Source organism: Pundamilia nyererei, unplaced genomic scaffold (genome assembly GCF_000239375.1).
Source record: "Pundamilia nyererei isolate P.nyererei 1_Seehausen unplaced genomic scaffold, PunNye1.0 scaffold00011, whole genome shotgun sequence".
Lineage (NCBI taxonomy): Eukaryota > Metazoa > Chordata > Actinopteri > Cichliformes > Cichlidae > Pundamilia > Pundamilia nyererei.
Window position 1 is genome coordinate 627654 of NW_005187412.1, and position 20567 is coordinate 648220.

General features: G+C 42.0%; 1 protein-coding gene across 15 annotated transcripts in view; it reads left to right on the forward strand.

The window, feature by feature from the left end:
* Positions 1–20567, forward strand: part of baz2ba (bromodomain adjacent to zinc finger domain, 2Ba) — a 66997-nt gene that overhangs the window by 11216 nt on the left and 35214 nt on the right. For all 15 annotated transcript variants that reach the window (XM_013908500.1, XM_013908501.1, XM_013908504.1 and 12 more), the window contains exon 2: positions 2514–2556. The gene's annotated coding sequence lies outside the window, so the exon portion shown is untranslated. The remainder of the gene's footprint in view (positions 1–2513; positions 2557–20567) is intronic.

The following is a 20567-nucleotide window of genomic DNA, read 5'->3' on the forward strand; positions in this document are numbered from 1 at the left end:
TTTCTTTCTTTCTTTCTTTCTTTCTTTCTTTCTTTCTTTCTTTCTTTCTTTCTTTCTTTCTTTCTTTCTTTCTTTCTTTCTTTCTTTCTTTCTTTCTTCTTTCTTTCTTTTGACCCCTCTATTTAACCCTGTGTGGATGCCTGAGAGCGGTTGTATGAATCTTAAAGTAAAGTCAACATCTGTTTGGCTGAGGCAACAGGGGTAGATTAGAGTAACCAAACAAGACAATTCAGGGAGACATCATAGCAGTTAGGTTGTACGCTGTCCATGTGCAAGCATGCCTGGAGTTTAAATGCTGGTAATTATTACTTTGGAGATAGTTCTTTGTGTGTGTATGTGTGTTTGGTTTTATTTGCCTTCACATTAATTAAATGGAAATGATTAAGCAATCATGGCTATTATTAAATTGACATTCGGATTGTTACTCAAAAAGTAATAAATTCACCGGCATAACTTAGGGCACCGAGTTTGTTGGATCACTTGTATATAGACATTCAAATATCTCGGTGTTACTCAGAAAGCACGGCTATGTGAATTCTGTCACACTAAATTAATGCTGAGGTGAACCTTTTTGCATTCGTGATGATTTGTATTTGTTCAACTGTAAATAGCGCTTTGAAGTTTTCACATCATGTTTCACTCAAACTTGTAGTTGATTAATGTTTTGCTTGGCATTGACTTTGGCTTCAACTGTTTTGTACTTTTTCTGCCTTCTTTCTTTTTGTCTTTCTGTTGTAGTAAAATCCATCTAAAGGGCTTGGGCAAGCAGTTTTATTTATGTCATATTGGACTTTATGAAGATTTTAATGTATATTTATTACACCCTTTCAATATTTTATATGCCAAATTAACTATTAGCTAATTGAAAAAGATGAATCCATAATTAATTAATTGTTTGCTGCAGACTTAATACAATGCCCTGACATAATTTATGAGGACATAGCAGCGGAACAAGGCTGCAGTCACAGGAAAAGAGTGTTTTGTAATGTTTGATGTAAAACTGGTAAGATCCTACCATAAAATGAGGTTAATAGACTAACAGCCTGATTCTCAGTGAGGCAAATGATGGCAGACAGCACTGGCTTTCTTATCCAGTGTAATTCACCTGCCTCGTGGCTGGCAAATCATTTTCTGTGGTGAAGTCCTGTGAGCAGAGATCCTTTAATCATCCACTAATAGGCCTTTATGAAAAAAGCTGAAGATGAATTCAGCCTACCTGGCTCTCTGTTATCATTATCACTGCGATGAGTTATCAAAGTATTTGTGTGTGCCTGTAGTTTGTGATGGTGTGTGTGTGTGTGTGTGTGTTTGTGTAAGAGAACAGATAATGAGGGGAACCATTACAGTTCGATCAGTTCGGTTATTACCAACACAGTCAGTCTAGGTGATTTCTGTTCAGTGATACATGGAGTTGTAATGACAGACATGCATAGCACTGTGTACCACAGACTTTGGAAACACTTGAAGGCATCTGGACAGACAAAATGACTTACTTACTTGTAACATACTCCCTTTCTTTTTACCATTTGAGCAAGTGACGTTAACAGAAAAGACGGGAACTTTGTAGGAAAAAGGATAGCTTTAACTATTATTGTAATATCTGACCACATCCGTGCCGCTGAGGCATCCACCAGACTTGATTCAGTTGCTGTTGACCAGATGGATGTGTTTACTGACAACAAAACCTTGTTAGATAGCTACCCACACATGCTGTAACACTGCTTGTGTGTTGCCGTGTCTGGAAATGTCTGCTTCCCTGAGTCTGTGTGCATGTGTACAGGGAGCCGTGACATTTGTAGGTACTGCATTCTGATCCCACCTAACCTTGCTGACACCAGTTATAACTCATAATCGAAAGCTGTCCTTCAGCTGTTCTTTTTATTCAACACGAGGTTATATCAGCGTAAATGAAAGTTGTAAAAACTGCACTGTAGTGTGATATACAAAGCAGGGTGTTGTCTGTTATGGTGAGCTGCTCAGATTAAGCCCGGTCTGTAAGTGCACAGGAGGGCCTTAGAGACAATGCATGAGAGATGGGCGTGAGAACGCTGGTAAGGCTTGGTTCTCTGCAAGAACTGTCTTGTGTTTAGGGAAAATATCCTCACACTTGAAGCTCCAATGTCTAGATTCAGTTCTAACAAACAGGTTTTGCAAGAACGGGCTCAGGGAGAAAGAGACTTTTTGTGGGTGTGAATATCTTTCTGTTTGTGTGTGTGTGTGTGTGTGTGTGTGTGTGTGTGTGTAGCCACAGCTGTGTTTCAGACGTCACTGTATTTTTTTCCTTTGATGTGTCTGGAAAACCACAAATACTAAGCTGTGTAACTGTAACTTTGAAGTGCAAGTAGTTTTTAGGGCCTCCGCCAGCTTTCAGGTCGTGAAATGAAAGAAGAAGAGAAAAAAGCTTCATAGTACTATATCAAAATTGCCCGTTTTGAGAATGCTGCTCTTCTTATGAGTCAGATTGTTGTATTCGGCCCGAACCACAGTGATCTCTTGTTTCTGCTTTTCCCCAGGTGTTACAGCAGTGATGTCAAAGAGCTGAAGACACCTGTAACAGTAAGTGCATCTCTAAAATCTCTCACACTGCCCAAAATGCATGTTACAAAATAGTTGATGTGTGACTTTTGAAAATATACATTGTCACACACTTCTGCTTTTACAGTGGTTTTTAAAAAATTATTTCTTTTTTTTTTTATGGCGCAACAGAACAAACTTGCAGACTCCTCCAGTTTCAGGCCTAATTTGATTTTCATTCATTCAGTGAAAGAGGATGTTTTTTTTCTTCTCCCCCAATTAAATTTAACAAGAGCCCCTTGAAAAGCAGTTGTTATGATTACATTACAAATTCGGGGTTCATTCAGTGAATCAAGCAATTAATTAGATTTCTCCCATTCTAATCAGAATATTTGTATGAAACGTACGCGCCTAATAAACATCCTTTGAGTTTGCTATCTCTTCAGACCCAACACTGAATGTAAATGGGTGTTAACTGTGCCCGACAGTGCTTCTGGGTTAGGATCTTGGATTGGGTTTAGTTGTTTGTGTGTCTTTCTGCGTGTAGCATTAATCTTCTCCTTTTTGAGACCCTTTCTTTCTTCCTTCTCTGTTTTCTCGCTGTGTCTGTGTGTGAGAGCAAGCTGTACTCAGGGGCGCGGCTGCGTCCTCAAGGCTTCACTTCACACACACCAAGTGGTGTGCCAGTTTATTGTTCCACACACACAGACAATGACTTGCACTTTCTCTCCTGCCTGACTTGATGGCCTTGTGCCTGTGAGTGTGTCACCAGATCAAATTGGATCTTTTAAAAGAAGGTTTTTGCTGAATGCAGAGCTCAGTGAAATACTTGTTTCGCCCGTGACTGTCTTTTTAGCCTTGTGCGTTAGCAGACCCGATTCTATCACGTCTAACCATTACTGCTTCATCTCTGGCTGTGAATGATACATTATATCCCCTGCAGGTTGGTGCGGGCTGCTTGTATCATTTGTGATAAGTATTGATGAGTCCTCTCTTGGGGAATCAATTTCTAGGGGTGGGTAGTGGTGGTGGGGTGTGTGTGTGTGTGTGTGTGTGTGTGTGGGTAGCCTTCTAGCTCAACCCCCACAGCTGGCTGCTCCTAACTGGTGTCTTGGCTGCCTGACTCTTCCTGCAGCCCCATAGAGAACAAGCACAGCAGAGCACAGGGGAAAGATGGAGCTCATCCAAACAGCTATGGTGTAATTAGCTGACATTTGTTGCTTGGAAGACAAGAGAAGGAAAAAGGAAAGAGCTGCTCAACTCAAACACCCAAAGGAATATGCAAATGTTGAGGGTGAGAGAAAATGAAAGAAAGACAGAGAAATGTGTCTAATGGCACAGAGATATAATTATATTACATTCACGTACGCATGTGGGTGTGTAATTGTGTGTGTTATGAACCCATTGAACTTTATGTGAGTATTTATGTCAGTGTTTTGCCACTGCAAGGCACGAACCACTGGTCTACGGAAAGGACTACAAAATATGTTAGGATAAGAATGAGGCTTTCTCTGCTAAGAGACGATACCCTCGTCTGCTGTGTAGCGCTGTTATTTTTTAGAGCATGTCTTAAAGTATTCAGCCACATCAGCTAGGCATCACACAAGTGAGATGCACAGTACCCGAGTGAAGCAGCCATCCACAAACGGGCTGATTCTCCGGTTCCAGGAAGGTTGTGCGTGTGCATGTGTGCGCTCGCATGTCTGTTTGTGTGCGCGTGTTTAAGCGAGAGTGCCGTACTGCATGTAAACTATCTGTACTTAAGCCAAGGTGCTGTGCGAAGGAGCAGCAATGCTTACGCAGCCCCATCTGCTTGATCCAAGCTTGAAATGCAATGCTTTTTAATGACAAAATACTGAGTGGCTGGGAGCTGTGCAGAAAAAGGAGGCGTGTGTGTGTGTGTGTGTGTGTGTGTGTGTGTGTGTGTGTGTGTGTGTGTGTGTGTGTGTGTGTGTGTGTGTGAGTCAGTTAGTGTGTGTGTTATGTGAGTGTGAAATAGAGAGGAATAAAGGGAGAGGGAGAAGGAGAGAGAAAAACATCTCGAAGGTCAGGAGCAGCGGGCGGCCGTAGGGGAGAGACACGTGAGACAGAGATAGTCTTGCGTCAGCCCCACAGCAGTCCGTTCTTTATGTGTGTGTGTGTGTGTGTGTGTATGTGTGTGTGTCCTGTGGGGCCAGCATTTCCATCCGCATCCCACCGTGTGTTACAACAGAGTAGCATGCCAGTGTTTCTATTCTGAGTGTCTCTGAAAAGATAGATAGATAGGTAGATAGATAGATAGGTAGATAGATAGGTAGATAGATAGATAGATAGATAGATAGGTAGATAGATAGATAGATAGATAGATAGGTAGGTAGATAGATAGATAGATAGATAGAAGGACAAATTACTGCTTGGAATTACTTCGAAGCAGTCAGTCACTGAGCTATAGATAATTTTTTACATGACTCTTGTGGCAGTGGAAGGGGAAATTACACCTTCTAGCCTGAGGGGAAAGAATTTGTGTGTCTCGTTGCCTGTCACAAAACCTGAATAGGGTTTCATCAATCCTAGCAACTACTATCATTTTTCAGCTCTTATTCATGAGCCCTCTTTGTTTCTCACAGTGTCTTTTTTCCCAGTGCCCTTTAAACTGGTGCTCTGTTAGATTGGGGAAGTGTTAGAGATAACTCCTAAACATTTAGTACTTTGTACTTGCCTCGAAGCTAAGATTGTTAAAAAGCTACTGTGTGATTGTCCTCGGGATAGGGAGCAGAGTAGATTCAGCAGACACACTCTAGCATTACTTTGGGCTTAGCCATCCATGTCTTTGTGTCGCTTTCACTCAAACTCATGCTTTCTACACACACATACACACACGCACATGAGGAAACACACTGGCTGTTCCCCTTCTGCCTCTCTTGGCCCGCATGATCTCGACAGGGCTCAGTCCTGTAGCCAGACTTTTGATTCACCCCCACTGCCAAACAGCCTCTGCTCTTCTTGTCCCCATGAAGGGCTGCAGCGTGGGGTGAGGCTGCTCTTTTACAGACACTTGTGCCATGAATCACTGCTTGCACCCAGGGAGCCTCAGTCCACTCAGGGGCTGCCTGCCCGGACCATAATGTGCGTGGTCATGAGGGGGCCATTTTGAATGGAGGCCAGACAAAACAGGAGCTAAAGAACCCAAGCTGTGAGCTTTCCCAGAGAGGGCAACAACAGGAGTGTGTGTGTATGTCTCTGTGTTGTATTTGTTGTAGTACGGGCTTGATGTTGGCTATACAATGCTGAGTTCTGGGTGTCATAATGCAACATAATTGTATACCAGTAATTTATGAAACATTAGGAGTAGACCTTTAAACCCCATGCATCACAAACCTTTTAGCCGCATACAAACGGGATTGCAATTTGAGCTCCTTGGACGCAGCTCTAATGCCTGTTTCACTGTTAGGTTTGAAAACAAGTGATGATCCATCCTTTGCCATCTCTTGCACTTACTTACCAACCTACCAATCACATTACCCTCACCCTGAGTAGAAAATGGTATCTAAGACATTTTTGCAAAGTTGTCGACGTCATCTTAGAGCATTTGTCCCTTTCATCAGCCTAACCCAGATGTTGTCTTTTTTTCTGTGGGTCACATGGTTCACCAGATTTAAAGGTTTTAAAGCCAATTATGTTCTAAATTTGATGTTTGTTTGTCCTTGATTGTTCTGATTTTGTGTTTTGTTTTGCTTTAATTTTGGAAGCTTAGCCAAATGGGTTAATATGACTATTAGTAATTGGTTATCATTAGCAGAGTTGTTATTATAAAAAGCCATCATTATTGTCTGTACTTAGTCTGTGCATGCATGCGCTGTTAGAAAATGCAGGGTTACTGTCTTATGGAGATAATTAAGCAGACCCCCCCACACCCCCCACCAGGACAAACACACACACACACACACACACACACACACACACACACAGTTTCCTCATCTCTTTCTCTTGCACACACACATAAACATCCACAGTGCCTTGCATTGACTTCCATTCTTTTCCTGGAGAGTAATTCCAAGCTTAGCTTTGCCTTACTCCCCTGTACTTTAACCTAACCTTAACTGGACAACATGTCATCACTTTAAAATTTAATGATTTACATTATGAGGACTTGCCTTTCTGTCCCCAATAAGGAAGACATGTCTGCACATTGTGGTTGTGAAAGGAGTGTTGGTGAGATCTGTAATCAAAAATGATATGGTGACCTAATGTTTATATTATGCAAGCATATATTAACCTTTATAGATAGATAGGACATGATAATTTTGTTGAAAATCTGATATCATGCCAGTCTTAGACACACACACACACAAACACACAAACACACACACACCAGCTGTTTCCCTTATGAAAGCTTTCAGGTTTATTGGGTCTATCTGCCGCATTTATGGCCAAACCACATGTCTTCAACTGTCTGTATTCCTTGGTCTGTGTTTCTGCTCAACCCCTTGTCTCTCAACATCCTCTCCCACTTCCTGCCCCCTTACTCTCTTCCCCAGGTCTTCTTTCCTCCTTCTCTACTTCAAACACCCACACACTAAACACAGTCCACTGCTATGGATGCGTTTTCTGCCTACGTTGTGTGCCTGTGGCTGGGAATAGTTTGTCCCTACTGGGCCTGTGCATCCCAGGGCCTGTTGTGCCAGGCCAGGTTGTAACCTGGATACAGCTGTAGTCAGGAGAAGCCATTAGCTGTGCCAGGAGGCCCCCAGCTCCCAGTGAGAGCTCATTACGGTTTCTGTGCAGTCACACTTCTCCTATGAAACACAGCAGTGTGCCTGGTGAAACTAGCCAGGACACTGAGCCTCAGGGAAACCATTATGGCTTGATTTGGAGTTCTGAGAGAAAGAAAGAGGAAGAGATAGAGGGAGAGGGTTTAGGTTTCATCGAAAGAGTAGAATGAATACTAAGAATGATATTAATCATTAAACATAGCCAGCTTTCCCTGTAGTTAACTGTGAGAGAGTGAGTGTCTATGATTATTGGATTTGATTTTCTCTTTGTTCAGTGGGTGTACATGTGTTTGTGCGTGCGTGTGCGTGTGCGCTCTGAGTCCCAGTTCAACCGTCTGGTCTGGTGTGCAGATGGTTGAGTTGAGGCCTGCTGAATGTGATACCCATTTTCTTTTCTCTGTCTCTTTATCTGTCTGTTTTTCCTTACTTTAGTTCTGTTTTGTTTTCCTTTCTATGCTACCTCTTTCTGCTAGGTTTCATTTACCAGTTAACATCCCTGACTGCCTCCACTCTTTCATCACTGCATCTGCTGAGGGCCATCTAGGGCAGAGGAGAGTTTTCCACCGCTCTATTTTCTCTCTCCCTGCTTCTTTATGCGCCTCTCAGGGCTCAGTGCGGCAGCTATATGCAGTGGCTTTGGAATGAAATGTCTCTTAACCGAGCCATGTGCCCCGGAGCTACGGTAATTGCAGGTGAAATTCAGCTTCCTCTTTAAAATGCCATCTCTCATTTCCAGTTACCGGCCCCCTTCGTATCTCTCTCTCTTTTCTCTGCCTCCCTCCCCTCCTGTCTCCCTCCCTCTCTCTCTCTCTCTCTCTCCCTCTGGCTGTCTTTCAGAGGCGTGTGAATCCCTCAGCCCCTGTCGCGTCTCTCTGCCCCAACAGACACTCCCACAATGCACAGCGCTGATGGTTGCACAGTGATATCAGCCATGCAGAGGAAAAGGGAGGGCCGCTGTCTTGACACATACACATTCAATATGTGCGTGCGTGTGTGTGTGTGTGTGTGTGTGTGTGTGTGTGTGTGTGTGTGTGTGTGTGTGTGTGTGTGTGTGTGTGAAGAGAGAGTGCCAAGATAATATGTGCATGACAAAAACTGAAAGTGTGTGTTTGTGAGTGAGAGACAATAAGCATATATGTCTTTGGTTAGATGAGAGAAAAGGTAATGTGTGTTGTTGTGTGTTCAAGTGTGTGTACGTGCGTGCGTGTGTGTGTGTGTGTCTACAGCGTCAGCAAGGCGTGAGCTGTGTAGAGGTGACATCAAGGTGAACGCGGCGTGCAGAATGCTCTGCCGACTCGGGAGGCAGCAAATGGCTCTGTGGCAGATGGAGTCTTTGTCAGGGAAGAAAAATGGCAGCTCAAGAGCGTCAGAAAGACCCCCTTCACCCCCCCACCCCACACACACGCACACACACACACACTGTACATAGACACTAAATACTCTGTGTCCTTTTTGCACAGTTGGCCATACACAACAAAACATTCATAGATGCAATACAATCATACACACAAAACATATACACACAGACAAATGTTCATACACATACTGACACCCCCCCCAAACACACACACACACACTCACACACGCACACACACCCCTCCTCCTTCACAGTGAGCTAGGCTGGCGGGCGGTGACCTTCCCCTGCTCGGAGGGTTCCCTGGCTGTTTGATCAATTATCCCTCTCCCATTGTTTACCAGGAAGCAGGGGTAGAGAGGAGAGGAGAGAAGCCTCAAAATGGCCACTGTCAGGTGGAGGGATCCATTTCCCTGCCAGCGTGGGGGTGGGGGTTAGGGAGAGAGAGGGAGAGACAGAGGGACCATAGCCACGAAGCACGCTTAGAGGGAAGGGAGGAGCATGATCGCCTGGCAGTTGGGATGATATGACATTATACTAAAGGTACAGCTCTGACAGTGGTTAACATTTGTAATGCTGACATCATCCGTTAAGAGGCGATCGTCAGATCTCTCAACTTGGAGGAGACAGTCACTAGTTGTCTGTGTATGAATCCTAAAAACGAACATTTGTGCCAAAATCAGTGCTGTATACATTTCTAAATGAATTGTCATGATGTTCGTGCAGTGCTGCAATGACATGCACACACACACATGTGTATGCTTAATGCCACAGTACTGCAGGTACACTTCCTATTTTTAGCGTGGAGAAGTGAAGGGGGTGTGGGGGGGGGGGGGGGGTTACATACTCTAAAGGTCAGGTGGCAGAGAGAAAAAACCGACTGGGAACAAATGATGCACTAAGCGAATGACACTCTGAGGTCCTGCTTTAATATGTATGTATCGCAGGTTGATGGCTGATTTCATTAGCGCTTCTCATTGTTATGCATAGATTGTCCTCCTGCAGCAAAATGAATATTGTATTCACATGCGCGCGCGCACACACACACACGCATATACGCGCACACACATACACACATAACAAGCTGCGATTTTCAGGGAATACTGTATGTTTGCATCTTGCACAAAAAGACTTGAAGAAAAGGGTGATGTTTCCACAGGCTGTTATCTGTGTTGGCTATAATTAAAACAATTTACAGAGCTGTCATTGTAACACAGGTTTCAGCGCTGCTGTGGACAATTGCTGTCAGGTAGTTGGTGTGATTATTTAGGGGTCCTTGCTGATGCACGCGAGAATTATTTCCAAAGCGGAAAAGAAAAGCTATCTTTGTTCAGATGACTTGAGCAAAATAAGTCATGTCATGTCTGTGGGTTCAGATTACGTCATTTCAGTTTACCTAAATCCTGTCTGTGTTTGTGTGTGTGTGTGTGTGTGTGTGTTTCGTGTATGTGTATGTATGTGTGTGTGTCTGGGAGAATAATATGTTTAGTTCTATCAATTAGTTTACTGTAAGCGTTTATGGGACTATATTAGAATATTTGCACACAGAGAATACATGTGGTGAGTGTGTGAAAATGCCTGGCCACTTTTTTCTAATCCTCCAAGATGACTGTGTTTCAGAAGGGATTCCAATCCTTAGTGGGGCATGAGCAAATGCTCTGTGCTCGATATTAATAGCTATTGTGGGCGGAAAAAGGAAAAAAAAAAAAAGCTTCTGCATTTTTCCATATGTTTTGTAAGGAAACAGTCCAGATGGATCATCTCTTGGTCTGGAGCTTTCGCTTTCTTCAACCCAGCTCAAATCCAAGTGGTGTTGGACGTGCCAGACACACACAAACACACACGCAAACACACCCCAGTGCTCACTCTCCTCCCGTCTGAAGTACAACAGGCTGTTACTGATTAACATGTCTAAACTCAGCCAGTTCAAAAAGCCACTGCAATTCTTCTTCCAGCTTGCCCTCATGGATGACGTGACAGTCTTTCTTCCCAACATACCTCACGTTCCCCGTAATCACCGAGATATGTTTGTCGCCTTTCTGTTTGTTGCCTGAGAAGCCATGTTGGCATGTCTTCTCACATTACACACTTGGTTTCATCCCCTTAACCCCGTAATTCCCAGCCTGCATGGGCCGCCTGACCTCTTGAGTCATGGATGTTAGACTCATCGGCATCGCAGGGGACAGAGTTGGGATTTATCCTGTCAAATAATTGTAAGCATGGTGGACAGGAGTAAACTTTTTTTTTAACTGGATATTTAAATACCTCCAGTGATACTCTTTGTGAATGAATTTTAACTCTCCTTGCATCGGTTTTTCAGTTCTGCACAAACGTAATTTAAAAGTCCCCCTTGAGAAAGCAAAGCACGCACACTCGCTTTTTCTTTCCTGAGTCGGCGCATGTCCGAACAACCGCACGTGTACACGTAGATGCATTGTGTAGTGTGACAGGATGCCACATAGTTGGCGTTTACCAGTAGGCTGGAATTTCAGGATAGCACGCAGAGAGATAAAGTCAAATTGTCGTTGGTTAACTCACTATTTCTGGGCCACAGAGCATAAAGGGTGTCTGTTTATGACACCCATGCATGCCATGTACGCATCACTTACATACGCCACTCTGCCTTTGCTAGTCAATTGATAATAAAAAAAAGAGTAACACGGATGCTCCTAGACATAGGTGCCAGCACAGACAAAAGCCGCAGTCTTGTCTGTGAATGCATCTAAGTTTTCTTTTTATGACACATCATTTCTGGAACCAGGAAGTATGCCACAATGACTGACAGGATGTAGGATGTGTAGGTGTTTAAATTGTGCTTTTAGAGGTCACAGTGCCCTTAAAATAGATTTTGAGCATATTATTCTGCGTTGCAACAAGTTAAAGGGCAGGCTTTGTAAGTGTTGATTCTTCATAACCCAGTGGTGCTATATTTACATGAAGAAATCATGAAATTCACTTAGTCAGCAGCGGAAAAACGAGCTTCCTCTCCAAAACCACCCACACCGCTTTCAGCCTTGTTGTGACTTGTTTGTCTGTCATTGGAGGATTTTGACTTCTTCCAGAACAATTGCACTTAAACACCCTCAGTTCCAGAGAGGACGGGAGCTGGTTACACGGCGGCAAAGTAGCGCTACAAAACACCAGCGGAGCCCGTGAGACAGAAACTTTGAATACACTCTTTCTCCCACCCTTGTTGTAGCCTCTCTCTGTATGCATGTCAGGTGCATGCATGCTATTGTTACTTTCATCACTGGTGTGTGTTGTCATGTGCAGCTGTTTGCTCTCCAGTTAGTGTAGTGTGCAGTGAGTTAGTGGAGTTACGGCTGTGTGGAGTTTCTCTTCACTCTGAGCTTCTCTCTGATTTATTCTTAACATCTGTCTTTGGCAGGTGTGTGGAACCACAAGGTCCTTTCTTCCTGAGCCTGTGATGTAGCTATCATTGCGGGCAGTGTGTGTCTGCGTGTGCGCACGCTTTTTGTGCAAAACAACAGAGAAGGCCTTCCTCCACCCCCTCCTTGGGATGAGTCATATTTGAGCTCTGTGTAATCTAAGCCCGTGTTTCATGTGTGTGAACAGACAGACCCTGAGCAGTGGTCTTGGTCCTGACTCCCTCTGGGGCACTGAGTGGGTGAGACACAGCTATCAACAACAGGCCCAGGCAGCTTCGGTTTCAGCCTCGCTACACAAGGAATCTACTCGTCATGACACAAGCACAGATACACACACACACGCGCACAAAAAAAACAAGCAGACATTCATGTAGAGCCAACACTATTCTTTGCTCTCCTTAACTCCTCCTGAAATAATATCAGGTAACAAGACGGGGGCTGATGGCAAGCTTTGCGATTGGCTCAACTAAAAGGAAGTGTTAGGATCCAGAGGGTGGAGTTATGGGTCTAGTTTCACATGAAAAGACAGTTGAACACAGGTAACTGCGAGTGTCAGTGTGAGTGTGTGCAAGTGCATATGAGTGTGTGTGCGTATGTCATGTGTAGATCCACCTGGGGGAGTGCAATTGCAGCGCAGTAATGTCAAAGCTGGGTTTGACACAGTCGACAATGGAGACTCAAATATTTTGGCTTTTTATATGAAATCACACAGGGGAAGTGTGGTGATACAGGAAATAGGGTCATGTCAAGGGGGGGGGAAAAAGGAGCACTACTTGGTGGATATTCTGCACACCATTTCAAAGCACCCCATTGCTGGTGTGACTAACTCTTTTAAGGCACAGCTGGACTTTTAAAAGGGTCTTCAACATTTGCCCCCAGGAGGGAGGAAAATGTCCTGGATAGAGCCACAGAAAGGTGATACTGGAAAAATGAAGCTGTTTCCCATTATGATACTGCTTTTGTTATATAAGTGTCATGTTTTATCACACTTTGAACTGCACTGAAAGGAAAGTGCTTTTCCCCCTAATTCATGTGAAATGTTTAATGAAATTTAGTACAAATTTTGCTTGGGTGTAGAAAAATTTGAGGTTTTTGGCACGTGATGTCCCAATTTTGCCATTTGATAACACTGGAAGGGTATAGGCAGGGTCACATTTACAAGAACACAAGGATTGGATGATAGCACTTGTCAAATGTCATGCCTTGATTCTTTTTTCTTTTTTGCCATGACCATTTATTCCAAACTGCATGGCATCAGATGTCAGAATAACAGCACAGAAAGACAGAACAAACCATGTCAGAGTAACATTATGCATGCCTCGAGGCAAACTGTGGTGACCACAGTGTTGTACAGTTCTGGTCTTAATCTCAGCTCACTGAACTGTGAATTTCCTTGAGTTGTCTCATTTTAAGCCAGCTCAGATGCAGAAACAAAGAGGTCTTATAATAGTATGGTCTTGTTTTCGTGTCAGTTTCTTGCTATCTTTTGTTGAACATGTACCTTTTACAGTTTCTTGAAGGTCACACTAAGTTTCTTTGTTTTGTTTTTTTTGATGTGGTTAAAAGACAGAAAAGAAAAAGGACGATATCTTTTATTTTGAATTTGGAACAAGTGAAAATTGTTTTTCGTTGGTCACATGCTTGCCAGCTGTGTGCATTTTGGCAAGTTACATAGCAACTTGAATTATTTTTCTCAACAGTCATAAAAACAGAAAACACATACTTTTTTCAGCAACATGTCTTATTGTTGCAATTACAGGCACGTGTGAAAATAAACAACATTTGGTTAGTCTTGATGCCCATTTATGGCCAAGATGCGTTCCAAGTGTGCACAACGTCTCTGATTTAATCCTGGCTCGGGTCCTTTGTTCCATCTAACCCCCCTCCAATATGTTTGGGCGTTATAGTCTAAAAAAAACCCCTCTTGTCTTTACAAACCGCTCTCATTATTGGGGGCAGCAGACAACATTACAAGTCTTTATGACACTACAGCCAGCAGTAAGCATAGTGACTATTTGCTGCCTGGTCCTCATTAAAATATATTTAGATTGCTGTTTATGTTATCATGACCTCGCCTAATCACATAGCGTGTTGTTGTTACAGTATAGTAATGGGGTTTTTTTTGTTCTCTTATAACATCTTTTCATATCATCGTTAACACTCGTGTAATAATGTGTTAGCACCACCAAGGGTTTTTTTTTTATCTCCACAGATATCCCATGTTGTATAATTTGTAATTTTCACTTTTTTGAAGGTGAAAATTACATTCTTCTTTCTTCTAAAACAGAAATTTAGCAAGATATTCATATCTTTGTACTTATCCATATGTTTATATTTTACAGCACATCAGAGCCAAACCATTTCAGCGTTGTCTCACATCACAATGTTTGATCCATCACTCATATAAACAGTGAAAAGATAAGGAATAAGTAGATTTAAAAATGTGTTTGTTTGTTTGTTTATTGAGCCACGTAACACTGACCTATGAATCATTCAAGCATAAAAATGGAATCACACAAAGGGTAACCAAGTGTTTACCAAAGATCCAATTTTTAAATTGAGATTTAGGCACTTTCTTACTAGCAGCCCTCATAATTTGTTCCCATTTCTTTAGTTGAATCTATGAAAAATGCCAAAGAATAGTTTGAGAGCCATAAACTACTAGTGCATCAAAAAGGTGATTCTTAAACAACTGAAAACATGTCATACTTCAGCATGATGTGCAGTGCGTCTTTTAAAAAAACGAAACAAGTGGAGGACAAAAGACGGGCTGACAGGCCTAAAGACTATCTACAGCACATGAGAAAAGACTGAGCTATGCCAAATTAAACAAGAACTGGACTGAAAATCACTGACAACAGGTCTCATGGAGGGAATCCGAATTTTAAACTTCTGTTTGAAATTGTTTCAGTTTCCACAAAGAAGGTCAGGAGAAAGGTACCACAGTGAATGTCTGTGGCCATGTGTAAAACAGGCGGAGGCTCTGTCATGGTTTGGGGCTGCATTACAGTCAGTGATGTTGGAGATCTTGACAAAGTTGATGGAATTATGAATACAGAAAAGTGCTGTCAGATTTTGATCAAGCATCCACTACCATCTGGAAAGCATCTGATTGGCAACATCTTGCCAGTGATCTTAAACACACTGCTGATGCAGTAAAGCATACCTGGATAGAAACAGACACACAAGGGAACACTTTCAGTCATGGATCGACCTTCCCAGAGTCCAGACCTCACCATTATTGAAAGAGTCATCTCGACAAAGAACAGAACAAACTCAGCCAACTTACAAATAAGAGCTTTGAATATCCTTCGAGAAGCCTGAGGTACTATTCCTGAAGACTACTTAAAGAAACTAGAGGACAGAGGACTTTTCTATGAGAGTTCAGGCTGTGTTAAACTAGATATTGACTTTCAAGGTTGTTACAGTTGTACAACACCTTTTTTGTTTTTTTCCTTTGTGCTGTAATTATATTTATGTTGGCACATGCTTATAAATCACTGCATCTACTTTCTATTTTTTCTAACAAAATGTAAAGAAACGAGGGGTGGCTCAAGACTTCTACAAATACAAAGTTGCATATTCTTCTATTAATAATATTATTGTGTGTCATGTCATTGTGATTCGACAAGCTTTTTTAAAATGATTTTTAACCAGCTCACCCAGTCATTAATTGCACAGGGCCGTTGGTCCCTAAAGTTACGCTGAAAACATGTAGCTCAATATTGAATAAACAAAAACCTTACAGTCACTCGCCCAGCAAATCAACACGCACAAGCTTGCCAGGACATCTGTGAAGTCTTAAAAGGGACATAGAAAACAAGTCAGCTTAATGTATTGCTTGGTTTGTCAAAGAAAAAAACAAGGAGTGTTGTCACGCATCACATGAGCTCCGAGTTGTGCGTTGGCAAGTTATAAATAAAGTGATGGGATTGTTGAAGATTTGCTCTTGATACAGTCTTCCTTCCTTCCTTTCCGTCTGGAGCAGGATAAAGCGGGAATGAATGCCAGGCTCTATTTGTCTGGAACTATTTGCCCAGCTCATCAGGAAAGGTTGAACTAACTGTCACAGTTAGTTTACAGCAACTAATCTGTGGTGTTCATTAGAAAACCTACGCACAAACAAACATTTTCTCCCCTCTGTGCTTTGGCTGCATTTTGTGATTCTTGTGTAATATGGATGTAAATTAGTGGCTGATATCGCAGCTTATGTGTTTGCGTGTGTTTGTGTTTGCACGTGTGTGTGCGTGTGTGTGTGCCTGTACGTGGGCATGCACATTCATGTGTGTGTGGTAACAGCACAAAGATGTCCCAAGGGTTTTTCCCCCCTTTTCTCATTACAAATGCTAATGTCACATTAATGAAATCGGCTTAGTTTAAGGTTTATAGCGTAGCCTACACTGAGAGATTTGGCCTTGACACTTCCCACATATTTCAAGTTGAATCACATTTTTTTTTCCTGTGGGCATACAGTTCTGAGTTAAACTGGCCCTGAGTGAAACTTCAGAGGTAAACTTTAGGCCACGTTTGCCAACCTTTGTCATCATTGTAAATTGTTGGGCCACAGGCTGCCCGCTGCTCAGCTTCCAATGATGAGTGCTAGCTTAGCAACAGCAGTAATGGCTTCAGTGAGGGTCTGGCTAATGTAAACATTGTGGTAATGTGCAAGCGGCGGTTTGTAGAGTCACAAGCTGTTAATCATTGCTCAACAGAGAGCTTGTCAGGCACAACAACATGCCAGAGAGTTAATCATAGTTATAGATCCCTTCTTTTATGCAGAGGACAAATTTAACAGCTGAGTTTCTAATCACTTGGCCTTTCCAGTAAGCACGTACAGTCATATTAGCAGCCATGATTCCAAGGGTCAAAAAGAGAGAGAAAAACAAGAAGCGAGTAAACAGCTGCTTTAAAATGCACATATCTAAAAGAACTGTTTACCATTACATGTACAACCAGGGACATTTACTAGGTTGTTGAATCATAATGTATTCATTTCATATTGTCATGCTGTCTAGCATATTGAAGATGAGCCGGTGATATTTCTGCCACTTATACCCTTAACACATCAGTCTTAGTCTGTTTCTCCCACTCAAGTGTGATAGGTAGCATTTTCTAACCTTTCGCTGAGGTTTTACTTCTTGCCTCAGTTTGAGTTTTTTTCTTTCTTTTTTTTTTTGCAAAAACAAAGGCTTAACCAGTAACTGTGAGAAGAAAGATTTTTCTTTGTAATTAAAAGCCAATTTTGTAAAATTGATTAGATTATGCTAATCAGTGGAGATAATATCTTAAAAGCAGTGTGAGGAAAGGAGATAGAGGGAGTGTGAAGAGTGGAAAGGAGTGACAGTCCAGCCGCCATTACAAGCTGCTGATTTCTGCAGAGTGCTTCATAAAATGTCAGAGCGCTTCTCCCTGAGCAAGACACTGAAAAATGGCAGCGCTGTGATGTGCTGGCACCTCACCTGCTGCACTGTGTGCGAGTGTGTGCATGTGTTTGTTAGAGAGCGAGAGAGAGACTGAGCGAGAGAGGAAGAGTGTAAGTGTGTGTTCATTTGTGCGAGCGTGTGCTTGCTCCTGTGTACATGCCTGTATGTGTGTGTTTTTACATCTGTGCGTGTGTGCGTGCGTGCGCGTGCGTGCGTGTGTGTATGTGTCCACGCTGGCCTCCCTCCCATGTTGCAGTGAAGCAGAACAGAGTGGCTGACTGCCTGCTGCTTTGCCTCCCTCTCTGTCAATACAGCACCATTCTCCTCCAGCCAGTCATTTTCACATGTTTAACATTAAGTAAAGCACACATTTGAACAGAGGAATACAGCTGATTGACATATTGAGTTTAATGCTGGTGGATTTTCTCCCATCACAGCTTACTGTAGGTTGCCAGATTGTTGCTCTGAAGACTACTCTGTGGCTTTTTAGACCTTCACCTGATTGCAGTGTTCAAACACAGATGCAACACCATGGATTGCTCGCCACTCTAAATACCTGTAAACATGCTTTCTTTTCTGCTCCCTTCTGTTAAGAGCACCTCGAACCTCATTTGCACTTTAGCATTTGTCTGTTTGTGTTGAGAAGAAAGCAGTTAATGAAGTCAATTTGTCAGGTGTTGGTAATGTTTTTAATAAAAGCAAGAAATAAGAGGAAGTGTGAACAGTGGAGCACAAGGGGAGAAGGACTGGGCAGGAGAAAGGTGTTAAGGTGGGGATTTGGAGAAGAGATAAGCCAGAGATGTGAGCAGTCATTTCATTAAGCAGTAATTGCTAAGTGAGCTGCTAACTATATAGAAAATCTATGATCTGGGATGCCACTGGCTGCATGGTTCACCCAAGAGTTTTTTAGTTTTTACTGGCCATAACGGTCATTTAAACCAAATTAATTTATTCTTTTCATGGACACTTATTTTCTGAGCCCTGCAATCAGCAAAGGAAGGAAACTGAAGACTGCAGCAGCTTTGTGTGGTTGAGAGGAAGAGTGAAAAATTAGGGTTTGTGACTATACATGTCTTTTCATTTCTGTCAAATAACACATTATGTGCTGCAGTAGCAGCATTAAACAAAAAAAAAGTGACTGGTAGTCTTGGATAAGCTATTCCAGCCATCGCACCACTTATCCGAATTCTGTCACATTTGCACAGTGATATCAGTTATCTCTTGCAAGTAAAGTTTCAGCCGAACAGAACTCTAAATGTTTTTCTTCCCATGGAAATGGACAGGAGGGCCTCAAACAATTGCTCTAGCACGACTGGCCGCTCTCTGGCTATTCCATTGTTCTGTCACTGTCAGTTTGTTTTGCTATTTGACATGCATGTCATTTGCATTATGCATATCTGGAGTACTGCGCTCATTTTCTCTCCTCCCCCCATCTTCTTCTCTCTCACGCGCTCCTTTTTTGCTTGCTATTCTCTAATAACTGATGTTATTTCCTGGTAGTTAAAATTATTTCCTGCATTCATTTAAATATGTACGTTTGTCTTATTAAGATTTTGTCAGTTAAATAGTAGTCAATATGGGTAAACCTTGTTTTATGGCATAGATTGTGTGTCATTTCACATCACTGGTGTCATACATAACATGAGCTCAACAACATGCAACAAATCAGTGAAATAGTACACTTTTAAAATACGTGCAATCTCATCTATTACATTTTGTATTCAGTTAAGCCATTACATCACATGTTATTGAGGAATGCCATCATTACAAAACAGAGAATCAAAGCTTGCACTGATCAACTTAGTCTGAGGGAGATTACACATTGCACTATTGACACAGTGTCTGTTAAGATTAAAGAAAAATGACTGGATGTTAGATTTTACAGCCTTTGCAATTTCCTGGGTTGATTCTGGTTTTCGTTCTAGAAGTTTTAATTGACAGCATTTGCAGTCGTTTTTGTGACCTTTCTGTTCATAATAATTAATATTAAAGCATTGAATGGAGGCTAGACGTCTCAGTCCAGGTGAAAATGAACTGCAATATCTCCCATTTCTATCATGTAAAGTGTCTTTAGGTTTGTAAATAAATCTGGAAAACAAAAAACCCCCCAAAAAACTAAGGGGGTGGGTCACTGTGAGACTGTGTTCAGCTGTTTCTTGTACCTTGAAAAGTGTGGATTGAGCTGGGATCATGCTAAGTTTAAAGAAGAGATCCTCCTGCAAACCTGACCTGTTCATACATGAATTTTTGTAAGCGTAAAAACAGGGAACCCACCAATCGCTTCACTGACAGATTATTGGATGCAGCATTAGCATTACGAAGTAGGTCAGATAAAATTAAAGTCCTTTATGTATACATACCATTTCGTTTTGTGGTAGAAACATCTTTTCAGGATGTTGACCAATCAGATCATCGGAGAATGCAATACAGTTGAGCTAATTCCACTTACTGGCCCAATAAATGGTGAATCTCTGCTTGAATACTTTGCTACTCAGCGTCGGTTTGCTGTGGCTCTTCTGTTTTGGATCAGTTTTGCCGTAGTTTTTTTTCCTCTGCATTCAAAACACAGGATTTAACGGCATTAACTACAATCAAAGTTAATATTTACAGCAATTATAGTATTTTTGCACTGCTCTCTTTGGAAATTTCGTGAGAAAAATTCGATATGATTATTAGATTTTGAGATGGTTTGCGACTTCAGATTTGTGCAAACGTCTGCAAAGGTCTCTTTAAATACCGGAGAATTGCATCTGCTGGATTTGATATGCAGGATGTATTTTGTGAAATGAATTGTTATTCTAGAATCTGAGCTCAATGTTTTAGGCCTCGAGGTACATTTTTTTTGCACATCATCAGTTTGGCTGTGCACTGAGTTACATACAAAGCTCTGTAGTGAAAGGTGAACTAGCACAAATGTAATTTAAAAAAGTGTTTTAAATCATAATTAACCTTAAAAGGCATTGGCTCACTACTCACTTTGCCTCTGCTGCATCTGTTGGGTGTCTGTTTGTGCATGTACGTTGCATTTTTTTTGTTATTCTGTGCTTCCAAAGTCCTCTGAAGTCATTATAGATTCTTGTAGACACATGCAGCCAGTGGCGAGCAGATCTGGTTCAGTCTACAGAAAAACAGTAAT